The sequence below is a fragment of the Eschrichtius robustus genome, chromosome 1 (genome assembly GCF_028021215.1).
Source record: "Eschrichtius robustus isolate mEscRob2 chromosome 1, mEscRob2.pri, whole genome shotgun sequence".
In the NCBI taxonomy this organism is placed as follows: Eukaryota; Metazoa; Chordata; class Mammalia; order Artiodactyla; family Eschrichtiidae; genus Eschrichtius; species Eschrichtius robustus.
In genome coordinates this window covers 142886332-142913305 of record NC_090824.1, presented here as the reverse complement: position 1 = coordinate 142913305, position 26974 = coordinate 142886332, and the positions used below count along the sequence as shown (strand labels likewise).

General features: G+C 55.4%; 10 non-coding genes across 10 annotated transcripts; all 10 read right to left on the bottom strand.

Moving 5' to 3' along the window:
* Positions 1-2119: 2119 nt before the first annotated feature.
* On the bottom strand, positions 2120-2212 carry LOC137750655 (small nucleolar RNA SNORD116). Its single transcript, XR_011070516.1, has one exon. It is a non-coding gene; the product is annotated as a small nucleolar RNA SNORD116 (small nucleolar RNA).
* A 2635-nt stretch (positions 2213-4847) lies between these two features.
* On the bottom strand, positions 4848-4940 carry LOC137750652 (small nucleolar RNA SNORD116). The gene has a single exon (XR_011070515.1). It is a non-coding gene; the product is annotated as a small nucleolar RNA SNORD116 (small nucleolar RNA).
* A 2635-nt stretch (positions 4941-7575) lies between these two features.
* Positions 7576-7668, bottom strand: LOC137750647 (small nucleolar RNA SNORD116). Its single transcript, XR_011070514.1, has one exon. It is a non-coding gene; the product is annotated as a small nucleolar RNA SNORD116 (small nucleolar RNA).
* A 2635-nt stretch (positions 7669-10303) lies between these two features.
* Positions 10304-10396, bottom strand: LOC137750641 (small nucleolar RNA SNORD116). The gene has a single exon (XR_011070513.1). It is a non-coding gene; the product is annotated as a small nucleolar RNA SNORD116 (small nucleolar RNA).
* Positions 10397-13031: 2635 nt separating this feature from the next.
* LOC137754646 (small nucleolar RNA SNORD116) lies at positions 13032-13124 on the bottom strand. Its single transcript, XR_011071910.1, has one exon. It is a non-coding gene; the product is annotated as a small nucleolar RNA SNORD116 (small nucleolar RNA).
* A 2635-nt stretch (positions 13125-15759) lies between these two features.
* Positions 15760-15852, bottom strand: LOC137751455 (small nucleolar RNA SNORD116). The gene has a single exon (XR_011070800.1). It is a non-coding gene; the product is annotated as a small nucleolar RNA SNORD116 (small nucleolar RNA).
* A 2634-nt stretch (positions 15853-18486) lies between these two features.
* Positions 18487-18579, bottom strand: LOC137750636 (small nucleolar RNA SNORD116). Its single transcript, XR_011070511.1, has one exon. It is a non-coding gene; the product is annotated as a small nucleolar RNA SNORD116 (small nucleolar RNA).
* A 2635-nt stretch (positions 18580-21214) lies between these two features.
* Positions 21215-21307, bottom strand: LOC137750629 (small nucleolar RNA SNORD116). The gene has a single exon (XR_011070508.1). It is a non-coding gene; the product is annotated as a small nucleolar RNA SNORD116 (small nucleolar RNA).
* A 2633-nt stretch (positions 21308-23940) lies between these two features.
* On the bottom strand, positions 23941-24033 carry LOC137751365 (small nucleolar RNA SNORD116). The gene has a single exon (XR_011070773.1). It is a non-coding gene; the product is annotated as a small nucleolar RNA SNORD116 (small nucleolar RNA).
* A 2635-nt stretch (positions 24034-26668) lies between these two features.
* On the bottom strand, positions 26669-26761 carry LOC137750627 (small nucleolar RNA SNORD116). The gene has a single exon (XR_011070507.1). It is a non-coding gene; the product is annotated as a small nucleolar RNA SNORD116 (small nucleolar RNA).
* Positions 26762-26974: the final 213 nt, after the last annotated feature.

Sequence of the window (26974 nt, the reverse complement as noted above, 5' to 3'; positions counted from 1 at the left end):
AGAGGCTGTATTTCTGTGTTCACGCGTGTGACTGTGACTGAGTACGCAGACGCTCTTGTGGGTTTCTCAGTGTGCCCCTGACTATGCGTCTTCGTCTCTGTGTGTCCCTGTAGCACTGTGAAGAGGCGTCCAACAGTAAACGCCATAGTTTATACACAACACCCTGTCTAGACCCACAACTGAAAGGAGAAAGCCCCCTGTCAGCTTCCAGAGACCGCATGCAAACTTTAACCCCCAGGGGCTATTGAAATACTCCATGGACTCCCGCTCTCCCACAGCCACGCCTTCTGACCAGAGCACAAAGACTGGACGAGACATGCCTCCCGGCCGTGGGTGTGACATCTACGTGCAACTCGAGAACCTGCCAGCTACCAGCACATCTGATGTGCACTTGGGGTCACTCCCAACATTTTGGAAGCAAGGGAACGCCCATGGTTGACCCGACACCGACCTACAGCGTTCTACTGGCAAGATGCAGCCTGAAACAACTCAAGGGGCTAAAGAACATCGAACAAAGTGCAACTTCTTGCCAACTAGGCCTAATCACTTTCCTTTGACCCGTGGGAATGCCCACCACAGGAAGCAGTGGGCTTCAGCAGCCATGACCCATGTTGGAACCCCACAGAGGAAACTAGGCCACCTTCCCGGCCATGTCTCAGGCAGATCCCATCCTGCAAGGTTCGCGGCCCTGACCCCTAAGGAACCGCTCAAACGCACAACAGCCTCGTCCAACCTGCCCTACTCCAGCCAGCAGGCCGACGCGTCCCTACTGGAAGACACAGACATCTTCCGAACACGGGAACACTGAGCACCAGGGAAGACAGACCGCAGGCCTGTCTGCTTTGAAGATGCTGATCCCACCTGATGCATCCTGGAAATTCTCCACTGCCACAGTGACACCACTGAGGAACTCAGAGTGATCAAAGGCATGGTCCCCGAGGACCACAGAAAGACTTGCAACGGAAGACCTCTGCCATGTGAGGGCACTTGGAAGCCTGAAAGGGAAGAGTGGCTGGCTTTGGCAGCGAACCAAGGATGGCAACACTGCCCCCTTCTCTGCCCCGCCAACGGACTACTCTGGATAAAGCTCTGGCTATTCGAACGGCCTGCATGCCATACGGGCCGGCCGCGTCATGCCCTCCGGCAGAAACACTATCGCTTTGCACATTCCCAAAAGTGGGAAAGAGCGACCCAAGGGCTTGTTTGCATAACTCACCTACCCCCAAGAAGGCCGGCACAGATGCCTCAGCATGTCCATCTTCTCTATGTCCCGCAAGACACCCGTGGGGAGTCACTCCTCTGGAAACGGGATTGCAACTCTTCACAGGTAACCTACCTCACTGCATCCTCATGAACTGCCAAAGACATCCCCACCATAGGCAGCTGATGCCAGGCCATCACGAACAAGACACATCCTTGGGAAGCCGAGGCCAGCGCCTGCAACCCAATGATGACAGCCCATCCCACGACATCACACAGGACCTGTCCTCATGATACCTTACCTTTCTCTCCAGGGCAGCAGCCACTACGCAGGCTTAAATGCAGCACTCGATCCTCACCCCACTCCACGATGATCCACTTAGCGCCAACAGTGTGCTGGCAGCTTCAGGGGCAGCAGCGAGGCCTAATCCATCAGCCCCCTTCCACCATCACCAAACTCCATCCCACCCCCGCCCACTGCTCCAGCCCCACCGGGCACTCAAGAACCTCACCGCACCAAACACGACAACAGAGAGGGCCACAGGCCTGGCCTGAGGCTCCAGGCTCCAACCAGGGAACCTTGCTCATTTTGGCTTCCAAAATCAACCACCGAAGCGGCATGCACAAAGCGTGATCCTGGTCAAAACACACTTCTCCAAGCTGAAAGCTCACTGGGCCCACACCAGCACACACTCCGACTCTGAAGACTAGCAGGAGAGCCTGCCCCCTTGCATTCCCTCACGGCCTTTTAGCAGGGACCGCGGATTCATAGATGACCCAGCTTATGGGCAGACACGGTCGACCCTCAGTCAGGAGCCCCTCCAATACTGGAGTCCTTGGTGGTGTTTGCGTGCATGTCGGCAGGGGACACTGGCGTTCACTCCTAACAGTCCCCTACACCCGAGAGAGGAAACGCGCTGAACCTCAGTTTCGATAAGGATACGGTAGAGTGTTCTCACCCATGTTGTTCAGAGTTTCCAAGGAATGCATACAAGGGTGTCATCATCTATCCAAGCACATGCTGGGATGCTGCAGAACACAACCGGGCAGTGCGCCGGGCTCTGCAGGGGAGGCATGAGCCTAGGGTACCCCAAAAGCCTGGAGAATCCACAGCCCTCAGGCCACTCAACAAGACGAACAATCAAGCCACTCTTACATCCATTGGGCCCATCTGAGGAAAACCTAATATCTAGTGGCACATCCTGGGGTGGTTGAATACCTACCATCCTGAGTTATCCCCGACCATGCTCGGGAACATGGCCCCGCCTCACTTTTTCCAGTTCTTCTTAGCACCTCCAGTCATCAGGGCACACGAAGATCTTCTTGTTTTTGCCGACGGCGAGGCTTGCCCAGCAACTGCACCTGGGAAGTGGACTGGTGTCCTCAAAGGACGTGATCCATACAAACATTTACCTGGGCTTGAGCTCTGAAACTGCTTCCCAAGGACCTCTATCCCTTACCGAGAATTGACTGCATGTCTGATAGTACGACTGCAGGAAGTTAGGCACATACATTGGCCGGTGTGTGAGAGGCTGTATTTCTGTGTTCACGCGTGTGACTGTGACTGAGTACGCAGACGCTCTTGTGGGTTTCTCAGTGTGCCCCTGACTATGCTTCTTGGTCTCTGTGTGTCCCTGTAGCACTGTGAAGAGGCGTCCAACAGTAAACGCCATAGTTTATACACAACACCCTGTCTAGACCCACAACTGAAAGGAGAAAGCCCCCTGTCAGCTTCCAGAGACCGCATGCAAACTTTAACCCCCAGGGGCTATTGAAATACTCCACGGACTCCCGCTCTCCCACAGCCACGCCTTCTGACCACAGCACAAAGACTGGACGAGACCTGCCTCCCGGCCGTGGGTGTGACATCTACGTGCAACTCGAGAACCTGCCAGCTACCAGCACATCTGATGTGCACTTGGGGTCACTCCCAACATTTTGGAAGCAAGGGAACGCCAATGGTTGACCCGACACCGACCTACAGCGTTCTACTGGCAAGATGCAGCCTGAAACAACTCAAGGGGCTAAAGAACATCGAACAAAGTGCAACTTCTTGCCAACTAGGCCTAATCACTTTCCTTTGACCCGTGGGAATGCCCACCACAGGAGGCAGTGGGCTTCAGCAGCCATGACCCATGTTGGAACCCCACAGCGGAAACTAGGCCACCTTCCCGGCCATGTCTCAGGCAGCTCCCATCCTGCAAGGTTCGCGGCCCTGACCCCTAAGGAACCGCTCAAACGCACAACAGCCTCGTCCAACCTGCCCTACTCCAGCCAGCAGGCCGACGCGTCCCTACTGGAAGACACAGACATCTTCCGAACACGGGAACACTGAGCACCAGGGAAGACAGACCGCAGGCCTGTCTGCTTTGAAGATGCTGATCCCACCTGATGCATCCTGGAAATTCTCCACTGCCACAGTGACACCACTGAGGAACTCAGAGTGATCAAAGGCATGGTCCCCGAGGACCACAGAAAGACTTGCAACGGAAGACCTCTGCCATGTGAGGGCACTTGGAAGCCTGAAAGGGAAGAGTGGCTGGCTTTGGCAGCGAACCAAGGATGGCAACACTGCCCCCTTCTCTGCCCCGCCAACGGACTGCTCTGGATAAAGCTCTGGCTATTCGAACGGCCTGCATGCCATACGGGCCGGCCGCGTCATGCCCTCCGGCAGAAACACTATCGCTTTGCACATTCCCAAAAGTGGGAAAAGAGCGACCCAAGGGCTTGTTTGCATAACTCACCTACCCCCAAGAAGGCCGGCACAGATGCCTCAGCATGTCCATCTTCTCTATGTCCCGCAAGACACCCGTGGGGAGTCACTCCTCTGGAAACGGGATTGCAACTCTTCACAGGTAACCTACCTCACTGCATCCTCATGAACTGCCAAAGACATCCCCACCATAGGCAGCTGATGCCAGGCCATCACGAACAAGACACATCCTTGGGAAGCCGAGGCCAGCGCCTGCAACCCAATGATGACAGCCCATCCCACGACATCACACAGGACCTGTCCTCATGATACCTTACCTTTCTCTCCAGGGCAGCAGCCACTACGCAGGCTTAAATGCAGCACTCGATCCTCACTCCACTCCACGATGATCCACTTAGCGCCAACAGTGTGCTGGCAGCTTCAGGGGCAGCAGCGAGGCCTAATCCATCAGCCCCCTTCCACCATCACCAAACTCCATCGCACCCCCGCCCACTGCTCCAGCCCCACCGGGCACTCAAGAACCTCACCGCACCAAACACGACAACAGAGAGGGCCACAGGCCTGGCCTGAGGCTCCAGGCTCCAACCAGGGAAGCTTGCTCATTTTGGCTTCCAAAATCAACCACCGAAGCGGCATGCACAAAGCGTGATCCTGGTCAAAACACACTTCTCCAAGCTGAAAACTCACTGGGCCCACACCAGCACACACTCCGACTCTGAACACTAGCAGGAGAGCCTGCCCCCTTGCATTCCCTCACGGCCTTTTAGCAGGGACCGCGGATTCGTAGATGACCCAGCTTATGGGCAGACACGGTCGACCCTCAGTCAGGAGCCCCTCCAATACTGGAGTCCTTGGTGGTGTTTGCGTGCATGTCGGCAGGGGAAACTGGCGTTCACTCCTAACAGTCCCCTACACCCGAGAGAGGAAACGTGCTGAACCTCAGTTTCGATAAGGATACGGTAGAGTGTTCTCACCCATGTTGTTCAGAGTTTCCAAGGAATGCATACAAGGGTGTCATCATCTATCCAAGCACATGCTGGGATGCTGCAGAACACAACCGGGCAGTGCGCCGGGCTCTGCAGGGGAGTCATGAGCCTAGGGTACCCCCAAAGCCTGGAGAATCCACAGCCCTCAGGCCACTCAACAAGACGAACAATCAAGCCACTCTTACATCCATTGGGCCCATCTGAGGAAAACCTAATATCTAGTGGCACATCCTGGGGTGGTTGAATACCTACCATCCTGAGTTATCCCCGACCATGCTCGGGAACATGGCCCCGCCTCACTTTTTCCAGTTCTTCTTAGCACCTCCAGTCATCAGGGCACACGAAGATCTTCTTGTTTTTGCCGACGGCGAGGCTTGCCCAGCAACTGCACCTGGGAAGTGGACTGGTGTCCTCAAAGGACGTGATCCATACAAACATTTACCTGGGCTTGAGCTCTGAAACTGCTTCCCAAGGACCTCTATCCCTTACCGAGAATTGACTGCATGTCTGATAGTACGACTGCAGGAAGTTAGGCACATACATTGGCCGGTGTGTGAGAGGCTGTATTTCTGTGTTCACGCGTGTGACTGTGACTGAGTACGCAGACGCTCTTGTGAGTTTCTCAGTGTGCCCCTGACTATGCTTCTTGGTCTCTGTGTGTCCCTGTAGCACTGTGAAGAGGCGTCCAACAGTAAACGCCATAGTTTATACACAACACCCTGTCTAGACCCACAACTGAAAGGAGAAAGCCCCCTGTCAGCTTCCAGAGACCGCATGCAAACTTTAACCCCCAGGGGCTATTGAAATACTCCACGGACTCCCGCTCTCCCACAGCCACGCCTTCTGACCACAGCACAAAGACTGGACGAGACCTGCCTCCCGGCCGTGGGTGTGACATCTACGTGCAACTCGAGAACCTGCCAGCTACCAGCACATCTGATGTGCACTTGGGGTCACTCCCAACATTTTGGAAGCAAGGGAACGCCAATGGTTGACCCGACACCGACCTACAGCGTTCTACTGGCAAGATGCAGCCTGAAACAACTCAAGGGGCTAAAGAACATCGAACAAAGTGCAACTTCTTGCCAACTAGGCCTAATCACTTTCCTTTGACCCGTGGGAATGCCCACCACAGGAGGCAGTGGGCTTCAGCAGCCATGACCCATGTTGGAACCCCACAGCGGAAACTAGGCCACCTTCCCGGCCATGTCTCAGGCAGCTCCCATCCTGCAAGGTTCGCGGCCCTGACCCCTAAGGAACCGCTCAAACGCACAACAGCCTCGTCCAACCTGCCCTACTCCAGCCAGCAGGCCGACGCGTCCCTACTGGAAGACACAGACATCTTCCGAACACGGGAACACTGAGCACCAGGGAAGACAGACCGCAGGCCTGTCTGCTTTGAAGATGCTGATCCCACCTGATGCATCCTGGAAATTCTCCACTGCCACAGTGACACCACTGAGGAACTCAGAGTGATCAAAGGCATGGTCCCCGAGGACCACAGAAAGACTTGCAACGGAAGACCTCTGCCATGTGAGGGCACTTGGAAGCCTGAAAGGGAAGAGTGGCTGGCTTTGGCATGGAACCAAGGATGGCAACACTGCCCCCTTCTCTGCCCCGCCAACGGACTGCTCTGGATAAAGCTCTGGCTATTCGAACGGCCTGCATGCCATACGGGCCGGCCGCGTCAAGCCCTCCGGCAGAAACACTATCGCTTTGCACATTCCCAAAAGTGGGAAAAGAGCGACCCAAGGGCTTGTTTGCATAACTCACCTACCCCCAAGAAGGCCGGCACAGATGCCTCAGCATGTCCATCTTCTCTATGTCCCGCAAGACACCCGTGGGGAGTCACTCCTCTGGAAACGGGATTGCAACTCTTCACAGGTAACCTACCTCACTGCATCCTCATGAACTGCCAAAGCCATCCCCACCATAGGCAGCTGATGCCAGGCCATCACGAACAAGACACATCCTTGGGAAGCCGAGGCCAGCGCCTGCAACCCAATGATGACAGCCCATCCCACGACATCACACAGGACCTGTCCTCATGATACCTTACCTTTCTCTCCAGGGCAGCAGCCACTACGCAGGCTTAAATGCAGCACTCGATCCTCACTCCACTCCACGATGATCCACTTAGCGCCAACAGTGTGCTGGCAGCTTCAGGGGCAGCAGCGAGGCCTAATCCATCAGCCCCCTTCCACCATCACCAAACTCCATCCCACCCCCGCCCACTGCTCCAGCCCCACCGGGCACTCAAGAACCTCACCGCACCAAACACGACAACAGAGAGGGCCACAGGCCTGGCCTGAGGCTCCAGGCTCCAACCAGGGAAGCTTGCTCATTTTGGCTTCCAAAATCAACCACCGAAGCGGCATGCACAAAGCGTGATCCTGGTCAAAACACACTTCTCCAAGCTGAAAGCTCACTGGGCCCACACCAGCACACACTCCGACTCTGAACACTAGCAGGAGAGCCTGCCCCCTTGCATTCCCTCACGGCCTTTTAGCAGGGACCGCGGATTCATAGATGACCCAGCTTATGGGCAGACACGGTCGACCCTCAGTCAGGAGCCCCTCCAATACTGGAGTCCTTGGTGGTGTTTGCGTGCATGTCGGCAGGGGACACTGGCGTTCACTCCTAACAGTCCCCTACACCCGAGAGAGGAAACGTGCTGAACCTCAGTTTCGATAAGGATACGGTAGAGTGTTCTCACCCATGTTGTTCAGAGTTTCCAAGGAATGCATACAAGGGTGTCATCATCTATCCAAGCACATGCTGGGATGCTGCAGAACACAACCGGGCAGTGCGCCGGGCTCTGCAGGGGAGTCATGAGCCTAGGGTACCCCAAAAGCCTGGAGAATCCACAGCCCTCAGGCCACTCAACAAGACGAACAATCAAGCCACTCTTACATCCATTGGGCCCATCTGAGGAAAACCTAATATCTAGTGGCACATCCTGGGGTGGTTGAATACCTACCATCCTGAGTTATCCCCGACCATGCTCGGGAACATGGCCCCGCCTCACTTTTTCCAGTTCTTCTTAGCACCTCCAGTCATCAGGGCACACGAAGATCTTCTTGTTTTTGCCGACGGCGAGGCTTGCCCAGCAACTGCACCTGGGAAGTGGACTGGTGTCCTCAAAGGACGTGATCCATACAAACATTTACCTGGGCTTGAGCTCTGAAACTGCTTCCCAAGGACCTCTATCCCTTACCGAGAATTGACTGCATGTCTGATAGTACGACTGCAGGAAGTTAGGCACATACATTGGCCGGTGTGTGAGAGGCTGTATTTCTGTGTTCACGCGTGTGACTGTGACTGAGTACGCAGACGCTCTTGTGGGTTTCTCAGTGTGCCCCTGACTATGCGTCTTGGACTCTGTGTGTCCCTGTAGCACTGTGAAGAGGCGTCCAACAGTAAACGCCATAGTTTATACACAGCACCCTGTCTAGACCCCCAACTGAAAGGAGAAAGCCCCCTGTCAGCTTCCAGAGACCGCATGCAAACTTTAACCCCCAGGGGCTGTTGAAATACTCCACGGACTCCCGCTCTCCCACAGCCACGCCTTCTGACCAGAGCACAAAGACTGCACGAGACCTCCCTCCCGGCCGTGCGTGTGACATCTACGTGCAACTCGAGAACCTGCCAGCTACCAGCACATCTGATGTGCACTTGGGGTCACTCCCAACATTTTGCAAGCAAGGGAACGCCCATGGTTGACCCGACACCGACCTACAGCGTTCTACTGGCAAGATGCAGCCTGAAACAACTCAAGGGGCTAAAGAACATCGAACAAAGTGCAACTTCTTGCCAACTAGGCCTAATCACTTTCCTTTGACCCGTGGGAATGCCCACCACAGGAAGCAGTGGGCTTCAGCAGCCATGACCCATGTTGGAACCCCACAGCGGAAACTAGGCCACCTTCCCGGCCATGTCTCAGGCAGATCCCATCCTGCAAGGTTCGCGGCCCTGACCCCTAAGGAACCGCTCAAACGCTCAACAGCCTCGTCCAACGTGCCCTACTCCAGCCAGCAGGCCGACGCATCCCTACTGGAAGCCACAGACATCTTCCGAACACGGGAACACTGAACACCAGGGAAGACAGACCGCAGGCCTGTCTTCTTTGAAGATGCTGATCCCACCTGATGCATCCTCGAAATTCTCCACTGCCACAGTGACACCACTGAGGAACTCAGAGTGATCAAAGGCATGGTCCCCGAGGACCACAGAAAGACTTGCAACGGAAGACCTCTGCCATGTGAGGGCACTTGGAAGCCTGAAAGGGAAGAGTGGCTGGCTTTGGCAGCGAACCAAGGATGGCAACACTGCCCCCTTCTCTGCCCCGCCAACGGACTGCTCTGGATAAAGCTCTGGCTATTCGAACGGCCTGCATGCCATACGGGCCGGCCGCGTCATGCCCTCCGGCAGAAACACTATCGCTTTGCACATTCCCAAAAGTGGGAAAAGAGCGACCAAAGGGCTTGTTTGCATAACTCACCTACCCCCAAGAAGGCCGGCACAGATGCCTCAGCATGTCCATCTTCTCTATGTCCCGCAAGACACCCGTGGGGAGTCACTCCTCTGGAAACGGGATTGCAACTCTTCACAGGTAACCTACATCACTGCATCCTTATGAACTGCCAAAGCCATCCCCACCATAGGCAGCTGATGCCAGGCCATCACGAACAAGACACATCCTTGGGAAGCCGAGGCCAGCGCCTGCAACCCAATGATGACAGCCCATCCCACGACATCACACAGGACCTGTCCTCATGATACCTTACCTTTCTCTCTAGGGCAGCAGCCACTACGCAGGCTTAAATGCAGCACTCGATCCTCACCCCACTCCACGATGATCCACTTAGCGCCAACAGTGTGCTGGCAGCTTCAGGGGCAGCAGCGAGGCCTAATCCATCAGCCCCCTTCCGCCATCACCAAACTCCATCCCACCCCCGCCCACTGCTCCAGCCCCACCGGGCACTCAAGAACCTCACCGCACCAAACACGACAACAGAGAGGACCACAGGCCTGGCCTGAGGCTCCAGGCTCCAACCAGGGAACCTTACTCATTTTGGCTTCCAAAATCAACCACCGAAGCGGCATGCACAAAGCGTGATGCTGGTCAAAACACACTTCTCCAAGCTGAAAGCTCACTGGGCCCACACCAGCACACACTCCGACTCTGAACACTAGCAGGAGAGCCTGCCCCCTTGCATTCCCTCACGGCCTTTTAGCAGGGACCGCGGATTCATAGATGACCCAGCTTATGGGCAGACACGGTCGACCCTCAGTCAGGAGCCCCTCCAATACTGGAGTCCTTGGTGGTGTTTGCGTGCATGTTGGCAGGGGACACTGGCCTTCAATCCTAACAGTCCCCTACACCCGAGAGAGGAAACATGCTGAACCTCAGTTTCGATAAGGATACGGTAGAGTGTTCTCACCCATGTTGTTCAGAGTTTCCAAGGAATGCATACAAGGGTGTCATCATCTATCCAAGCTCATGCTGGGATGCTGCAGAACACAACCGGGCAGTGCGCCGGGCTCTGCAGGGGAGTCATGAGCCTAGGGTACCCCAAAAGCCTGGAGAATCCACAGCCCTCAGGCCACTCAACAAGACGAACAATCAAGCCACTCTTACATCCATTGGGCCCATCTGAGGAAAACCTAATATCTAGTGGCACATCCTGGGGTGGTTGAATACCTACCATCCTGAGTTATCCCCGACCATGCTCGGGAACATGGCCCCGCCTCACTTTTTCCAGTTCTTCTTAGCACCTCCAGTCATCAGGGCACACGAAGATCTTCTTGTTTTTGCCGACGGCGAGGCTTGCCCAGCAACTGCACCTGGGAAGTGGTCTGGTGTCCTCAAAGGACATGATCCATACAAACATTTACCTGGGCTTGAGCTCTGAAACTGCTTCCCAAGGACCTCTATCCGTTACCGAGAATTGACTGCATGTCTGATAGTACGACTGCAGGAAGTTAGGCACATACATTGGCCAGTGTGGGAGAGGCTGTATTTCTGTGTTCACGCGTGTGACTGTGACTGAGTACGCAGACGCTCTTGTGGGTTTCTCAGTGTGCCCCTGACTATGCGTCTTGGTCTCTGTGTGTCCCTGTAGCACTGTAAAGAGGCGTCCAACAGTAAACGCCATAGTTTATACACAACACCCTGTCTAGACCCACAACTTAAAGGAGAAAGCCCCCTGTCAGCTTCCAGAGACCGCATGCAAACTTTAACCCCCAGGGGCTATTGAAATACTCCACGGACTCCCGCTCTCCCACAGCCACGCCTTCTGACCACAGCACAAAGACTGGACGAGACCTGCCTCCCTGCCGTGGGTGTGACATCTACGTGCAACTCGAGAACCTGCCAGCTACCAGCACATCTGATGTGCACTTGGGGTCACTCCCAACATTTTGGAAGCAAGGGAACGCCCATGGTTGACCCGACACCGACCTACAGCGTTCTACTGGCAAGATGCAGCCTGAAACAACTCAAGGGGCTAAAGAACATCGAACAAAGTGCAACTTCTTGCCAACTAGGCCTAATCACTTTCCTTTGACCCGTGGGAATGCCCACCACAGGAAGCAGTGGGCTTCAGCAGCCATGACCCATGTTGGAACCCCACAGAGGAAACTAGGCCACCTTCCCGGCCATGTCTCAGGCAGATACCATCCTGCAAGGTTCGCGGCCCTGACCCCTAAGGAACCGCTCAAACGCTCAACAGCCTCGTCCAACCTGCCCTACTCCAGCCAGCAGGCCGACGCGTCCCTACTGGAAGACACAGACATCTTCCGAACACGGGAACACTGAGCACCAGGGAAGACAGACCGCAGGCCTGTCTGCTTTGAAGATGCTGATCCCACCTGATGTATCCTGGAAATTCTCCACTGCCACAGTGACACCACTGAGGAACTCAGAGTGATCAAAGGCATGGTCCCCGAGGACCACAGAAAGACTTGCAACGGAAGACCTCTGCCATGTGAGGGCACTTGGAAGCCTGAAAGGGAAGAGTGGCTGGCTTTGGCAGCGAACCAAGGATGGCAACACTGCCCCCTTCTCTGCCCTGCCAACGGACTGCTCTGGATAAACCTCTGGCTATTCGAACGGCCTGCATGCCATACGGGCCGGCCGCGTCATGCCCTCCGGCAGAAACAATATCGCTTTGCACATTCCCAAAAGTGGGAAAAGAGCGACCCAAGGGCTTGTTTGCATAACTCACCTACCCCCAAGAAGGCCGGCACAGATGCCTCAGCATGTCCATCTTCTCTATGTCCCGCAAGACACCCGTGGGGAGTCACTCCTCTGGAAACGGGATTGCAACTCTTCACAGGTAACCTACCTCACTGCATCCTCATGAACTGCCAAAGCCATCCCCACCATAGGCAGCTGATGCCAGGCCATCACGAACAAGACACATCCTTGGGAAGCCGAGGCCAGCGCCTGCAACCCAATGATGACAGCCCATCCCACGACATCACACAGGACCTGTCCTCATGATACCTTACCTTTCTCTCCAGGGCAGCAGCCACTACGCAGGCTTAAATGCAGCACTCGATCCTCACCCCACTCCACGATGATCCACTTAGCGCCAACAGTGTGCTGGCAGCTTCAGGAGCAGCAGCGAGGCCTAATCCATCAGCCCCCTTCCGCCATCACCAAACTCCATCCCACCCCCGCCCACTGCTCCAGCCCCACCGGGCACTCAAGAACCTCACCGCACCAAACACGACAACAGAGAGGGCCACAGGCCTGGCCTGAGGCTCCAGGCTCCAACCAGGGAACCTTGCTCATTTTGGCTTCCAAAATCAACCACCGAAGCGGCATGCACAAAGCGTGATCCTGGTCAAAACACACTTCTCCAAGCTGAAAGCTCACTGGGCCCACACCAGCACACACTACGACTCTGAAGACTAGCAGGAGAGCCAGCCCCCTTGCATTCCCTCACGGCCTTTTAGCAGGGACCGCGGATTCATAGATGACCCAGCTTATGGGCAGACACGGTCGACCCTCAGTAAGGAGCCCCTCCAATACTGGAGTCCTTGGTGGTGTTTGCGTGCATGTCGGCAGGGCACACTGGCCTTCACTCCTAACAGTCCCCTACACCCGAGAGAGGAAACGTGCTGAACCTCAGTTTCGATAAGGATACGGTAGAGTGTTCTCACCCATTTTGTTCAGAGTTTCCAAGGAATGCATACAAGGGTGTCATCATCGATCCAAGCACATGCTGGGATTCTGCAGAACACAACCGGGCAGTGCGCCGGGCTCTGCAGGGGAGTCATGAGCCTGGGGTACCACAAAAGCCTGGAGAATCCACAGCCCTCAGGCCCCTCAACAAGACGAACAATCAAGCCACTCTTGCAGCCATTGGGCCCATCTGAGGAAAACCTAATATCTAATGGCACATCTTGGGGTGGTTGAATACATACCATCCTGAGTTATCCCCGACCATGCTCGGGAACATGGCCCCGCCTCACTTTTTCCAGTTCTTCTTAGCACCTCCAGTCATCAGAGCACACGAAGATCTTCTTGTTTTTGCCGACGGCGAGGCTTGCCCAGCAACTGCACCTGGGAAGTGGACTGGTGTCCTCAGAGGACATGATCCATACAAACATTTACCTGGGCTTGAGCTCTGAAACTGCTTCCCAAGGACCTCTATCCCTTACCGAGAATTGACTGCATGTCTGATAGTACGACTGCAGGAAGTTAGGCACATACATTGGCCGGTGTGTGAGAGGCTGTATTTCTGTGTTCACGCGTGTGACTGTGACTGACTACGCAGACGCTCTTGTGGGTTTCTCTGTGTGCCGCTGACTACGCGTCTTGGTCTCTGTGTGTCCCTGTAGCCCTGTGAAGAGGCGTCCAACAGTAAACGCCATAGCTTATACACAACACCCTGTCTAGACCCCCAACTGAAAGGAGAAAGCCCCCTGTCAGCTTCCAGAGGCCGCATGCAAACTTTAACCCCCAGGGGCTGTTGAAATACTCCACGGACTCCCGCTCTCCCACAGCCACGCCTTCTGACCACAGCACAAAGACTGGACGAGACCTGCCTCCCGGCCGTGGGTGTGACATCTACGTGCAACTCGAGAACCTGCCAGCTACCAGCACATCTGATGTGCACTTGGGGTCACTCCCAACATTTTGGAAGCAAGGGAACGCCCATGGGTGACCCGACACCGACCTACAGCATTCTACTGGCAAGATGCAGCCTGAAACAACTCAAGGGGCTAAAGAACATCGAACAAAGTGCAACTTCTTGCCAACTAGGCCTAATCACTTTCCTTTGACCCGTGGGAATGCCCACCACAGGAAGCAGTGGGCTTCAGCAGCCATGACCCATGTTGGAACCCCACAGCGGAAACTAGGCCACCTTCCCGGCCATGTCTCAGGCAGCTCCCATCCTGCAAGGTTCGCGTCCCTGACCTCTAAAGAACCGCTCAAACGCTCAACAGCCTCGCCCAACGTGCCCTACTCCAGCCAGCAGGCCGACGCGTCCCTACTGGAAGCCACAGACATCTTCCGAACACGGGAACACTGAACACCAGGGAAGACAGACCACAAGCCTGTCTGCTTTGAAGATGCTGATCCCACCTGATGCATCCTGGAAATTCTCCACTGCCACAGTGACACCACTGAGGAACTCAGAGTGATCAAAGGCATGGTCCCCGAGGACCACAGACAGACTTGCAACGGAAGACCTCTGCCATGTGAGGGCACTTGGAAGCCTGAAAGGGAACCGTGGCTGGCCTTTGCAGTGCACCAGGGATGGCAACAGTGCCCCCTTCTCTGCCCCGCCAACGGACTGCTCTGGATAAAGCTCTGGCTATTCGAAAGGCCTGCATGCCGCACGGGCCGGCCGCGTCATGCCCTCCGGCAGAAACACTATCGCTTTGCACATTCCCAAAAGTGGGAAAAGAGCGACCCAAGGGCTTGTTTGCATAACTCACCTACCCCCAAGAAGGCCGGCACAGATGCCTCAGCATGTCCATCTTCTCTATGTCCCGCAAGACACCTGTGGGGAGTCACTCCTCTGGAAACGGGATTGCAACTCTTCACAGGTAACCTACCTCACTGCATCCTCATGAACTGCCAAAGCCATCCCCACCATAGGCAGCTGATGCCAGGCCATCACGAACAAGACACATCCTTGGGAAGCCGAGGCCAGCGCCTGCAACCCAATGATGACAGCCCATCCCACGACATCACACAGGACCTGTCCTCATGATACCTTACCTTTCTCTCCAGGGCAGCAGCCACTACGCAGGCTTAAATGCAGCACTCGATCCTCACCCCACTCCACGATGATCCACTTAGCGCCAACAGTGTGCTGGCAGCTTCAGGGGCAGCAGCGAGGCCTAATCCATCAGCCCCCTTCCACCATCACCAAACTCCATCCCACCCCCGCCCACTGCTCCAGCCCCACTCGGCACTCAAGAACTTCACCGCACCAAACACAACAACAGAGAGGGCCACAGGCCTGGCCTGAGGCTCCAGGCTCCAACCAGGGAAACTTGCTCATTTTGGCTTCCAAAATCAACCACCGAAGCGGCATGCACAAAGCGTGATCCTGGTCAAAACACACTTCTCCAAGCTGAAAGCTCACTGGGCCCACACCAGCACACACTCCGACTCTGAACACTAGCAGGAGAGCCTGCCCCCTTGCATTCCCTCACGGCCTTTTAGCAGGGACCGCGGATTCATAGATGACCCAGCTTATGGGCAGACACGGTCGACCCTCAGTCAGGAGCCCCTCCAATACTGGAGTCCTTGGTGGTGTTTGCGTGCATGTCGGCAGGGGACACTGGCCTTCACTCCTAACAGTCCCCTACACCCGAGAGAGGAAACGTGCTGAACCTCAGTTTCGATAAGGATACGGTAGAGTGTTCTCACCCATGTTGTTCAGAGTTCCCAAGGAATGCATACAAGTGTGTCATCATCTATCCAAGCACATGCTGGGATGCTGCAGAACACAACCGGGCAGTGCGCCGGGCTCTGCAGGGGAGTCATGAGCCTAGGGTACCCCAAAAGCCTGGAGAATCCACAGCCCTCAGGCCACTCAACAAGACGAACAATCAAGCCACTCTTACATCCATTGGGCCCATCTGAGGAAAACCTAATATCTAGTGGCACATCCTGGGGTGGTTGAATACATACCATCCTGAGTTATCCCCGACCATGCTCGGGAACATGGCCCCGCCTCACTTTTTCCAGTTCTTCTTAGCACCTCCAGTCATCAGGGCACACGAAGATCTTCTTGTTTTTGCCGACGGCGAGGCTTGCCCAGCAACTGCACCTGGGAAGTGGACTGGTGTCCTCAAAAGACATGATCCATACAAACATTTACCTGGGCTTGAGCTCTAAAACTGCTTCCCAAGGACCTCTATCCCTTACCGAGAATTGACTGCATGTCTGATAGTACGACTGCAGGAAGTTAGGCACATACATTGGCCGGTGTGTGAGAGGCTGTATTTCTGTGTTCACGCGTGTGACTGTGACTGAGTACGCAGACGCTCTTGTGGGTTTCTCAGTGTGCCCCTGACTATGCGTCTTCGTCTCTGTGTGTCCCTGTAGCACTGTGAAGAGGCGTCCAACAGTAAACGCCATAGTTTATACACAACACCCTGTCTAGACCCACAACTGAAAGGAGAAAGCCCCCTGTCAGCTTCCAGAGACCGCATGCAAACTTTAACCCCCAGGGGCTATTGAAATACTCCATGGACTCCCGCTCTCCCACAGCCACGCCTTCTGACCAGAGCACAAAGACTGGACGAGACATGCCTCCCGGCCGTGGGTGTGACATCTACGTGCAACTCGAGAACCTGCCAGCTACCAGCACATCTGATGTGCACTTGGGGTCACTCCCAACATTTTGGAAGCAAGGGAACGCCCATGGTTGACCCGACACCGACCTACAGCGTTCTACTGGCAAGATGCAGCCTGAAACAACTCAAGGGGCTAAAGAACATCGAACAAAGTGCAACTTCTTGCCAACTAGGCCTAATCACTTTCCTTTGACCCGTGGGAATGCCCACCACAGGAAGCAGTGGGCTTCAGCAGCCATGACCCATGTTGGAACCCCACAGAGGAAACTAGGCCACCTTCCCGGCCATGTCTCAGGCAGATCCCATCCTGCAAGGTTCGCGGCCCTGACCCCTAAGGAACCGCTCAAACGCACAACAGCCTCGTCCAACCTGCCCTACTCCAGCCAGCAGGCCGACGCGTCCCTACTGGAAGACACAGACATCTTCCGAACACGGGAACACTGAGCACCAGGGAAGACAGACCGCAGGCCTGTCTGCTTTGAAGATGCTGATCCCACCTGATGCATCCTGGAAATTCTCCACTGCCACAGTGACACCACTGAGGAACTCAGAGTGATCAAAGGCATGGTCCCCGAGGACCACAGAAAGACTTGCAACGGAAGACCTCTGCCATGTGAGGGCACTTGGAAGCCTGAAAGGGAAGAGTGGCTGGCTTTGGCAGCGAACCAAGGATGGCAACACTGCCCCCTTCTCTGCCCCGCCAACGGACTACTCTGGATAAAGCTCTGGCTATTCGAACGGCCTGCATGCCATATGGGCCGGCCGCGTCATGCCCTCCGGCAGAAACACTATCGCTTTGCACATTCCCAAAAGTGGGAAAGAGCGACCCAAGGGCTTGTTTGCATAACTCACCTACCCCCAAGAAGGCCGGCACAGATGCCTCAGCATGTCCATCTTCTCTATGTCCCGCAAGACACCCGTGGGGAGTCACTCCTCTGGAAACGGGATTGCAACTCTTCACAGGTAACCTACCTCACTGCATCCTCATGAACTGCCAAAGACATCCCCACCATAGGCAGCTGATGCCAGGCCATCACGAACAAGACACATCCTTGGGAAGCCGAGGCCAGCGCCTGCAACCCAATGATGACAGCCCATCCCACGACATCACACAGGACCTGTCCTCATGATACCTTACCTTTCTCTCCAGGGCAGCAGCCACTACGCAGGCTTAAATGCAGCACTCGATCCTCACCCCACTCCACGATGATCCACTTAGCGCCAACAGTGTGCTGGCAGCTTCAGGGGCAGCAGCGAGGCCTAATCCATCAGCCCCCTTCCACCATCACCAAACTCCATCCCACCCCCGCCCACTGCTCCAGCCCCACCGGGCACTCAAGAACCTCACCGCACCAAACACGACAACAGAGAGGGCCACAGGCCTGGCCTGAGGCTCCAGGCTCCAACCAGGGAACCTTGCTCATTTTGGCTTCCAAAATCAACCACCGAAGCGGCATGCACAAAGCGTGATCCTGGTCAAAACACACTTCTCCAAGCTGAAAGCTCACTGGGCCCACACCAGCACACACTCCGACTCTGAAGACTAGCAGGAGAGCCTGCCCCCTTGCATTCCCTCACGGCCTTTTAGCAGGGACCGCGGATTCATAGATGACCCAGCTTATGGGCAGACACGGTCGACCCTCAGTCAGGAGCCCCTCCAATACTGGAGTCCTTGGTGGTGTTTGCGTGCATGTCGGCAGGGGACACTGGCGTTCACTCCTAACAGTCCCCTACACCCGAGAGAGGAAACGTGCCGAACCTCAGTTTCGATAAGGATACGGTAGAGTGTTCTCACCCATGTTGTTCAGAGTTTCCAAGGAATGCATACAAGGGTGTCATCATCTATCCAAGCACATGCTGGGATGCTGCAGAACACAACCGGGCAGTGCGCCGGGCTCTGCAGGGGAGGCATGAGCCTAGGGTACCCCAAAAGCCTGGAGAATCCACAGCCCTCAGGCCACTCAACAAGACGAACAATCAAGCCACTCTTACATCCATTGGGCCCATCTGAGGAAAACCTAATATCTAGTGGCACATCCTGGGGTGGTTGAATACCTACCATCCTGAGTTATCCCCGACCATGCTCGGGAACATGGCCCCGCCTCACTTTTTCCAGTTCTTCTTAGCACCTCCAGTCATCAGGGCACACGAAGATCTTCTTGTTTTTGCCGACGGCGAGGCTTGCCCAGCAACTGCACCTGGGAAGTGGACTGGTGTCCTCAAAGGACGTGATCCATACAAACATTTACCTGGGCTTGAGCTCTGAAACTGCTTCCCAAGGACCTCTATCCCTTACCGAGAATTGACTGCATGTCTGATAGTACGACTGCAGGAAGTTAGGCACATACATTGGCCGGTGTGTGAGAGGCTGTATTTCTGTGTTCACGCGTGTGACTGTGACTGAGTACGCAGACGCTCTTGTGGGTTTCTCAGTGTGCCCCTGAGTATGCTTCTTGGTCTCTGTGTGTCCCTGTAGCACTGTGAAGAGGCGTCCAACAGTAAACGCCATAGTTTATACACAACACCCTGTCTAGACCCACAACTGAAAGGAGAAAGCCCCCTGTCAGCTTCCAGAGACCGCATGCAAACTTTAACCCCCAGGGGCTATTGAAATACTCCACGGACTCCCGCTCTCCCACAGCCACGCCTTCTGACCACAGCACAAAGACTGGACGAGACCTGCCTCCCGGCCGTGGGTGTGACATCTACGTGCAACTCGAGAACCTGCCAGCTACCAGCACATCTGATGTGCACTTGGGGTCACTCCCAACATTTTGGAAGCAAGGGAACGCCCATGGTTGACCCGACACCGACCTACAGCGTTCTACTGGCAAGATGCAGCCTGAAACAACTCAAGGGGCTAAAGAACATCGAACAAAGTGCAACTTCTTGCCAACTAGGCCTAATCACTTTCCTTTGACCCGTGGGAATGCCCACCACAGGAGGCAGTGGGCTTCAGCAGCCATGACCCATGTTGGAACCCCACAGCGGAAACTAGGCCACCTTCCCGGCCATGTCTCAGGCAGCTCCCATCCTGCAAGGTTCGCGGCCCTGACCCCTAAGGAACCGCTCAAACGCACAACAGCCTCGTCCAACCTGCCCTACTCCAGCCAGCAGGCCGACGCGTCCCTACTGGAAGACACAGACATCTTCCGAACACGGGAACACTGAGCACCAGGGAAGACAGACCGCAGGCCTGTCTGCTTTGAAGATGCTGATCCCACCTGATGCATCCTGGAAATTCTCCACTGCCACAGTGACACCACTGAGGAACTCAGAGTGATCAAAGGCATGGTCCCCGAGGACCACAGAAAGACTTGCAACGGAAGACCTCTGCCATGTGAGGGCACTTGGAAGCCTGAAAGGGAAGAGTGGCTGGCTTTGGCAGCGAACCAAGGATGGCAACACTGCCCCCTTCTCTGCCCCGCCAACGGACTGCTCTGGATAAAGCTCTGGCTATTCGAACGGCCTGCATGCCATACGGGCCGGCCGCGTCATGCCCTCCGGCAGAAACACTATCGCTTTGCACATTCCCAAAAGTGGGAAAAGAGCGACCCAAGGGCTTGTTTGCATAACTCACCTACCCCCAAGAAGGCCGGCACAGATGCCTCAGCATGTCCATCTTCTCTATGTCCCGCAAGACACCCGTGGGGAGTCACTCCTCTGGAAACGGGATTGCAACTCTTCACAGGTAACCTACCTCACTGCATCCTCATGAACTGCCAAAGACATCCCCACCATAGGCAGCTGATGCCAGGCCATCACGAACAAGACACATCCTTGGGAAGCCGAGGCCAGCGCCTGCAACCCAATGATGACAGCCCATCCCACGACATCACACAGGACCTGTCCTCATGATACCTTACCTTTCTCTCCAGGGCAGCAGCCACTACGCAGGCTTAAATGCAGCACTCGATCCTCACTCCACTCCACGATGATCCACTTAGCGCCAACAGTGTGCTGGCAGCTTCAGGGGCAGCAGCGAGGCCTAATCCATCAGCCCCCTTCCACCATCACCAAACTCCATCCCACCCCCGCCCACTGCTCCAGCCCCACCGGGCACTCAAGAACCTCACCGCACCAAACACGACAACAGAGAGGGCCACAGGCCTGGCCTGAGGCTCCAGGCTCCAACCAGGGAAGCTTGCTCATTTTGGCTTCCAAAATCAACCACCGAAGCGGCATGCACAAAGCGTGATCCTGGTCAAAACACACTTCTCCAAGCTGAAAACTCACTGGGCCCACACCAGCACACACTCCGACTCTGAACACTAGCAGGAGAGCCTGCCCCCTTGCATTCCCTCACGGCCTTTTAGCAGGGACCGCGGATTCATAGATGACCCAGCTTATGGGCAGACACGGTCGACCCTCAGTCAGGAGCCCCTCCAATACTGGAGTCCTTGGTGGTGTTTGCGTGCATGTCGGCAGGGGACACTGGCGTTCACTCCTAACAGTCCCCTACACCCGAGAGAGGAAACGTGCTGAACCTCAGTTTCGATAAGGATACGGTAGAGTGTTCTCACCCATGTTGTTCAGAGTTTCCAAGGAATGCATACAAGGGTGTCATCATCTATCCAAGCACATGCTGGGATGCTGCAGAACACAACCGGGCAGTGCGCCGGGCTCTGCAGGGGAGTCATGAGCCTAGGGTACCCCCAAAGCCTGGAGAATCCACAGCCCTCAGGCCACTCAACAAGACGAACAATCAAGCCACTCTTACATCCATTGGGCCCATCTGAGGAAAACCTAATATCTAGTGGCACATCCTGGGGTGGTTGAATACCTACCATCCTGAGTTATCCCCGACCATGCTCGGGAACATGGCCCCGCCTCACTTTTTCCAGTTCTTCTTAGCACCTCCAGTCATCAGGGCACACGAAGATCTTCTTGTTATTGCCGACGGCGAGGCTTGCCCAGCAACTGCACCTGGGAAGTGGACTGGTGTCCTCAAAGGACGTGATCCATACAAACATTTACCTGGGCTTGAGCTCTGAAACTGCTTCCCAAGGACCTCTATCCCTTACCGAGAATTGACTGCATGTCTGATAGTACGACTGCAGGAAGTTAGGCACATACATTGGCCGGTGTGTGAGAGGCTGTATTTCTGTGTTCACGCGTGTGACTGTGACTGAGTACGCAGACGCTCTTGTGAGTTTCTCAGTGTGCCCCTGACTATGCTTCTTGGTCTCTGTGTGTCCCTGTAGCACTGTGAAGAGGCGTCCAACAGTAAACGCCATAGTTTATACACAACACCCTGTCTAGACCCACAACTGAAAGGAGAAAGCCCCCTGTCAGCTTCCAGAGACCGCATGCAAACTTTAACCCCCAGGGGCTATTGAAATACTCCACGGACTCCCGCTCTCCCACAGCCACGCCTTCTGACCACAGCACAAAGACTGGACGAGACCTGCCTCCCGGCCGTGGGTGTGACATCTACGTGCAACTCGAGAACCTGCCAGCTACCAGCACATCTGATGTGCACTTGGGGTCACTCCCAACATTTTGGAAGCAAGGGAACGCCAATGGTTGACCCGACACCGACCTACAGCGTTCTACTGGCAAGATGCAGCCTGAAACAACTCAAGGGGCTAAAGAACATCGAACAAAGTGCAACTTCTTGCCAACTAGGCCTAATCACTTTCCTTTGACCCGTGGGAATGCCCACCACAGGAGGCAGTGGGCTTCAGCAGCCATGACCCATGTTGGAACCCCACAGCGGAAACTAGGCCACCTTCCCGGCCATGTCTCAGGCAGCTCCCATCCTGCAAGGTTCGCGGCCCTGACCCCTAAGGAACCGCTCAAACGCACAACAGCCTCGTCCAACCTGCCCTACTCCAGCCAGCAGGCCGACGCGTCCCTACTGGAAGACACAGACATCTTCCGAACACGGGAACACTGAGCACCAGGGAAGACAGACCGCAGGCCTGTCTGCTTTGAAGATGCTGATCCCACCTGATGCATCCTGGAAATTCTCCACTGCCACAGTGACACCACTGAGGAACTCAGAGTGATCAAAGGCATGGTCCCCGAGGACCACAGACAGACTTGCAACGGAAGACCTCTGCCATGTGAGGGCACTTGGAAGGCTGAAAGGGAACCGTGGCTGGCCTTTGCAGTGCACCAGGGATGGCAACAGTGCCCCCTTCTCTGCCCCGCCAACGGACTGCTCTGGATAAAGCTCTGGCTATTCGAAAGGTCTGCATGCCGCACGGGCCGGCCGCGTCATGCCCTCCGGCAGAAACACTATCGCTTTGCACATTCCCAAAAGTGGAAAAGAGCGACCCAAGGGCTTGTTTGCATAACTCACCTACCCCCAAGAAGGCCGGCACAGATGCCTCAGCATGTCCGTCTTCTCTATGTCCCGCAAGACACCCATGGGGAGTCACTCCACTGGAAACGGGATTGCAACTCTTCACAGGTAACCTACCTCACTGCATCCTCATGAACTGCCAAAGCCATCCCCACCATAGGCAGCTGATGCCAGGCCATCACGAACAAGACACATCCTTGGGAAGCCGAGGCCAGCGCCTGCAACCCAATGATGACAGCCCATCCCACGATATCACACAGGACCTGTCCCATGATACCTTACCTTTCTCTCCAGGGCAGCAGCCACTACACAGGCTTAAATGCAGCACTCGATCCTCACCCCACTCCACGATGATCCACTTAGCGCCAACAGTGTGCTGGCAGCTTCAGGGGCAGCAGCGAGGCCTAATCCATCAGCCCCCTTCCGCCATCACCAAACTCCATCCCACCCCCGCCCACTGCTCCAGCCCCACCGGGCACTCAAGAACCTCACCGCACCAAACACGACAACAGAGAGGGCCACAGGCCTGGCCTGAGGCTCCAGGCTCCAACCAGGGAACCTTGCTCATTTTGGTTTCCAAAATCAACCACCGAAGCGGCATGCACAAAGCGTGATCCTGGTCAAAACACACTTCTCCAAGCTGAAAGCTCACTGGGCACACACCAGCACACACTCCGACTCTGAACACTAGCAGGAGAGCCTGCCCCCTTGCATTCCCTCACGGCCTTTTAGCAGGGACCGCGGATTCATAGATGACCCAGCTTATGGGCAGACACGGTCGACCCTCAGTCAGGAGCCCCTCCAATACTGGAGTCCTTGGTGGTGTTTGCGTGCATGTCGGCAGGGGACACTGGACTTCACTCCTAACAGTCCCCTACACCCGAGAGAGGAAACGTGCTGAACCTCATTTTCGTTAAGGATACGGTAGAGTGTTCTCACCCATGTTGTTCAGAGTTTCCAAGGAATGCATACAAGGGTGTCATCATCTATCCAAGCACATGCTGGGATGCTGCAGAACACAACCGGGCAGTGCGCCGGGCTCTGCAGGGGAGTCATGAGCCTGGGGTACCCTAAAATCCTGGAGAATCCACGGCCCTCAGGCCACTCAACAAGACGAACAATCAAGCCACTCTTACATCCATTGGGCCCATCTGAGGAAAACCTAATATCTAATGGCACATCCTGGGGTGGTTGAATACCTACCATCCTGAGTTATCCCCGACCATGCTCGGGAACATGGCCCCGCCTCACTTTTTCCAGTTCTTCTTAGCACCTCCAGTCATCAGGGCACACGAAGATCTTCTTGTTTTTGCCGACCGCGAGGCTTGCCCAGCAACTGCACCTGGGAAGTGGACTGGTGTCCTCAAAGGACATGATCCATACAAACATTTACCTGGGCTTGAGCTCTGAAACTGCTTCCCAAGGACCTCTATCCCTTACCGAGAATTGACTGCATGTCTGATAGTACGACTGCAGGAAGTTAGGCACATACATTGGCCGGTGTGTGAGAGGCTGTATTACTGTGTTCACGCGTGTGACTCTGACTGAGTACGCAGACGCTCTTGTGGGTTTCTCAGTGTGCCCCTGACTATGCGTCTTGGACTCTGTGTGTCCCTGTAGCACTGTGAAGAGGCGTCCAACAGTAAACGCCATAGTTTATACACAACACCCTGTCTAGACCCCCAACTGAAAGGAGAAAGCCCCCTGTCAGCTTCCAGAGACCGCATGCAAACTTTAACCCCCAGGGGCTGTTGAAATACTCCACGGACTCCCGCTCTCCCACAGCCACGCCTTCTGACCACAGCACAAAGACTGCACGAGACCTCCCTCCCGGCCGTGCGTGTGACATCTACATGCAACTCGAGAACCTGCCAGCTACCAGCACATCTGATGTGCACTTGTGGTCACTCCCAACATTTTGCAAGCAAGGGAACGCCCATGGTTGACCCGACACCGACCTACAGCGTTCTACTGGCAAGATGCAGCCTGAAACAACTCAAGGGGCTAAAGAACATCGAACAAAGTGCAACTTCTTGCCAACTAGGCCTAATCACTTTCCTTTGACCCGTGGGAATGCCCACCACAGGAAGCAGTGGGCTTCAGCAGCCATGACCCATGTTGGAACCCCACAGCGGAAACTAGGCCACCTTCCCGGCCATGTCTCAGGCAGATCCCATCCTGCAAGGTTCGCGGCCCTGACCCCTAAGGAACCGCTCAAACGCTCAACAGCCTCGTCCAACGTGCCCTACTCCAGCCAGCAGGCCGACGAATCCCTACTGGAAGTCACAGACATCTTCCGAACACGGGAACACTGAACACCAGGGAAGACAGACCGCAGGCCTGTCTTCTTTGAAGATGCTGATCCCACCTGATGCATCCTGGAAATTCTCCACTGCCACAGTGACACCACTGAGGAACTCAGAGTGATCAAAGGCATGGTCCCCGAGGACCACAGAAAGACTTGCAACGGAAGACCTCTGCCATGTGAGGGCACTTGGAAGCCTGAAAGGGAAGAGTGGCTGGCTTTGGCAGCGAACCAAGGATGGCAAAACTGCCCCCTTCTCTGCCCCGCCAACGGACTGCTCTGGATAAAGCTCTGGCTATTCGAACGGCCTGCATGCCATACGGGCCGGCCGCGTCATGCCCTCCGGCAGAAACACTATCGCTTTGCACATTCCCAAAAGTGGGAAAAGAGCGACCAAAGGGCTTGTTTGCATAACTCACCTACCCCCAAGAAGGCCGGCACAGATGCCTCAGCATGTCCATCTTCTCTATGTCCCGCAAGACACCCGTGGGGAGTCACTCCTCTGGAAACGGGATTGCAACTCTTCACAGGTAACCTACATCACTGCATCCTTATGAACTGCCAAAGCCATCCCCACCATAGGCAGCTGATGCCAGGCCATCACGAACAAGACACATCCTTGGGAAGCCGAGGCCAGCGCCTGCAACCCAATGATGACAGCCCATCCCACGACATCACACAGGACCTGTCCTCATGATACCTTACCTTTCTCTCCAGGGCAGCAGCCACTACGCAGGCTTAAATGCAGCACTCGATCCTCACCCCACTCCACGATGATCCACTTAGCGCCAACAGTGTGCTGGCAGCTTCAGGGGCAGCAGCGAGGCCTAATCCATCAGCCCCCTTCCGCCATCACCAAACTCCATCCCACCCCCGCCCACTGCTCCAGCCCCACCGGGCACTCAAGAACCTCACCGCACCAAACACGACAACAGAGAGGGCCACAGGCCTGGCCTGAGGCTCCAGGCTCCAACCAGGGAACCTTACTCATTTTGGCTTCCAAAATCAACCACCGAAGCGGCATGCACAAAGCGTGATCCTGGTCAAAACACACTTCTCCAAGCTGAAAGCTCACTGGGCCCACACCAGCACACACTCCGACTCTGAAGACTAGCAGGAGAGCCTGCCCCCTTGCATTCCCTCACGGCCTTTTAGCAGGGACCGCGGATTCATAGATGACCCAGCTTATGGGCAGACACGGTCGACCCTCAGTCAGGAGCCCCTCCAATACTGGAGTCCTTGGTGGTGTTTGCGTGCATGTCGGCAGGGGACACTGGCCTTCACTCCTAACAGTCCCCTACACCCGAGAGAGGAAACGTGCTGAACCTCAGTTTCGATAAGGATACGGTAGAGTGTTCTCACCCATGTTGTTCAGAGTTTCCAAGGAATGCATACAAGGGTGTCATCATCTATCCAAGCACATGCTGGGATGCTGCAGAACACAACCGGGCAGTGCGCCGGGCTCTGCAGGGGAGTCATGAGCCTAGGGTACCCCAAAAGCCTGGAGAATCCACAGCCCTCAGGCCACTCAACAAGACGAACAATCAAGCCACTCTTACATCCATTGGGCCCATCTGAGGAAAACCTAATATCTAGTGGCACATCCTGGGGTGGTTGAATACCTACCA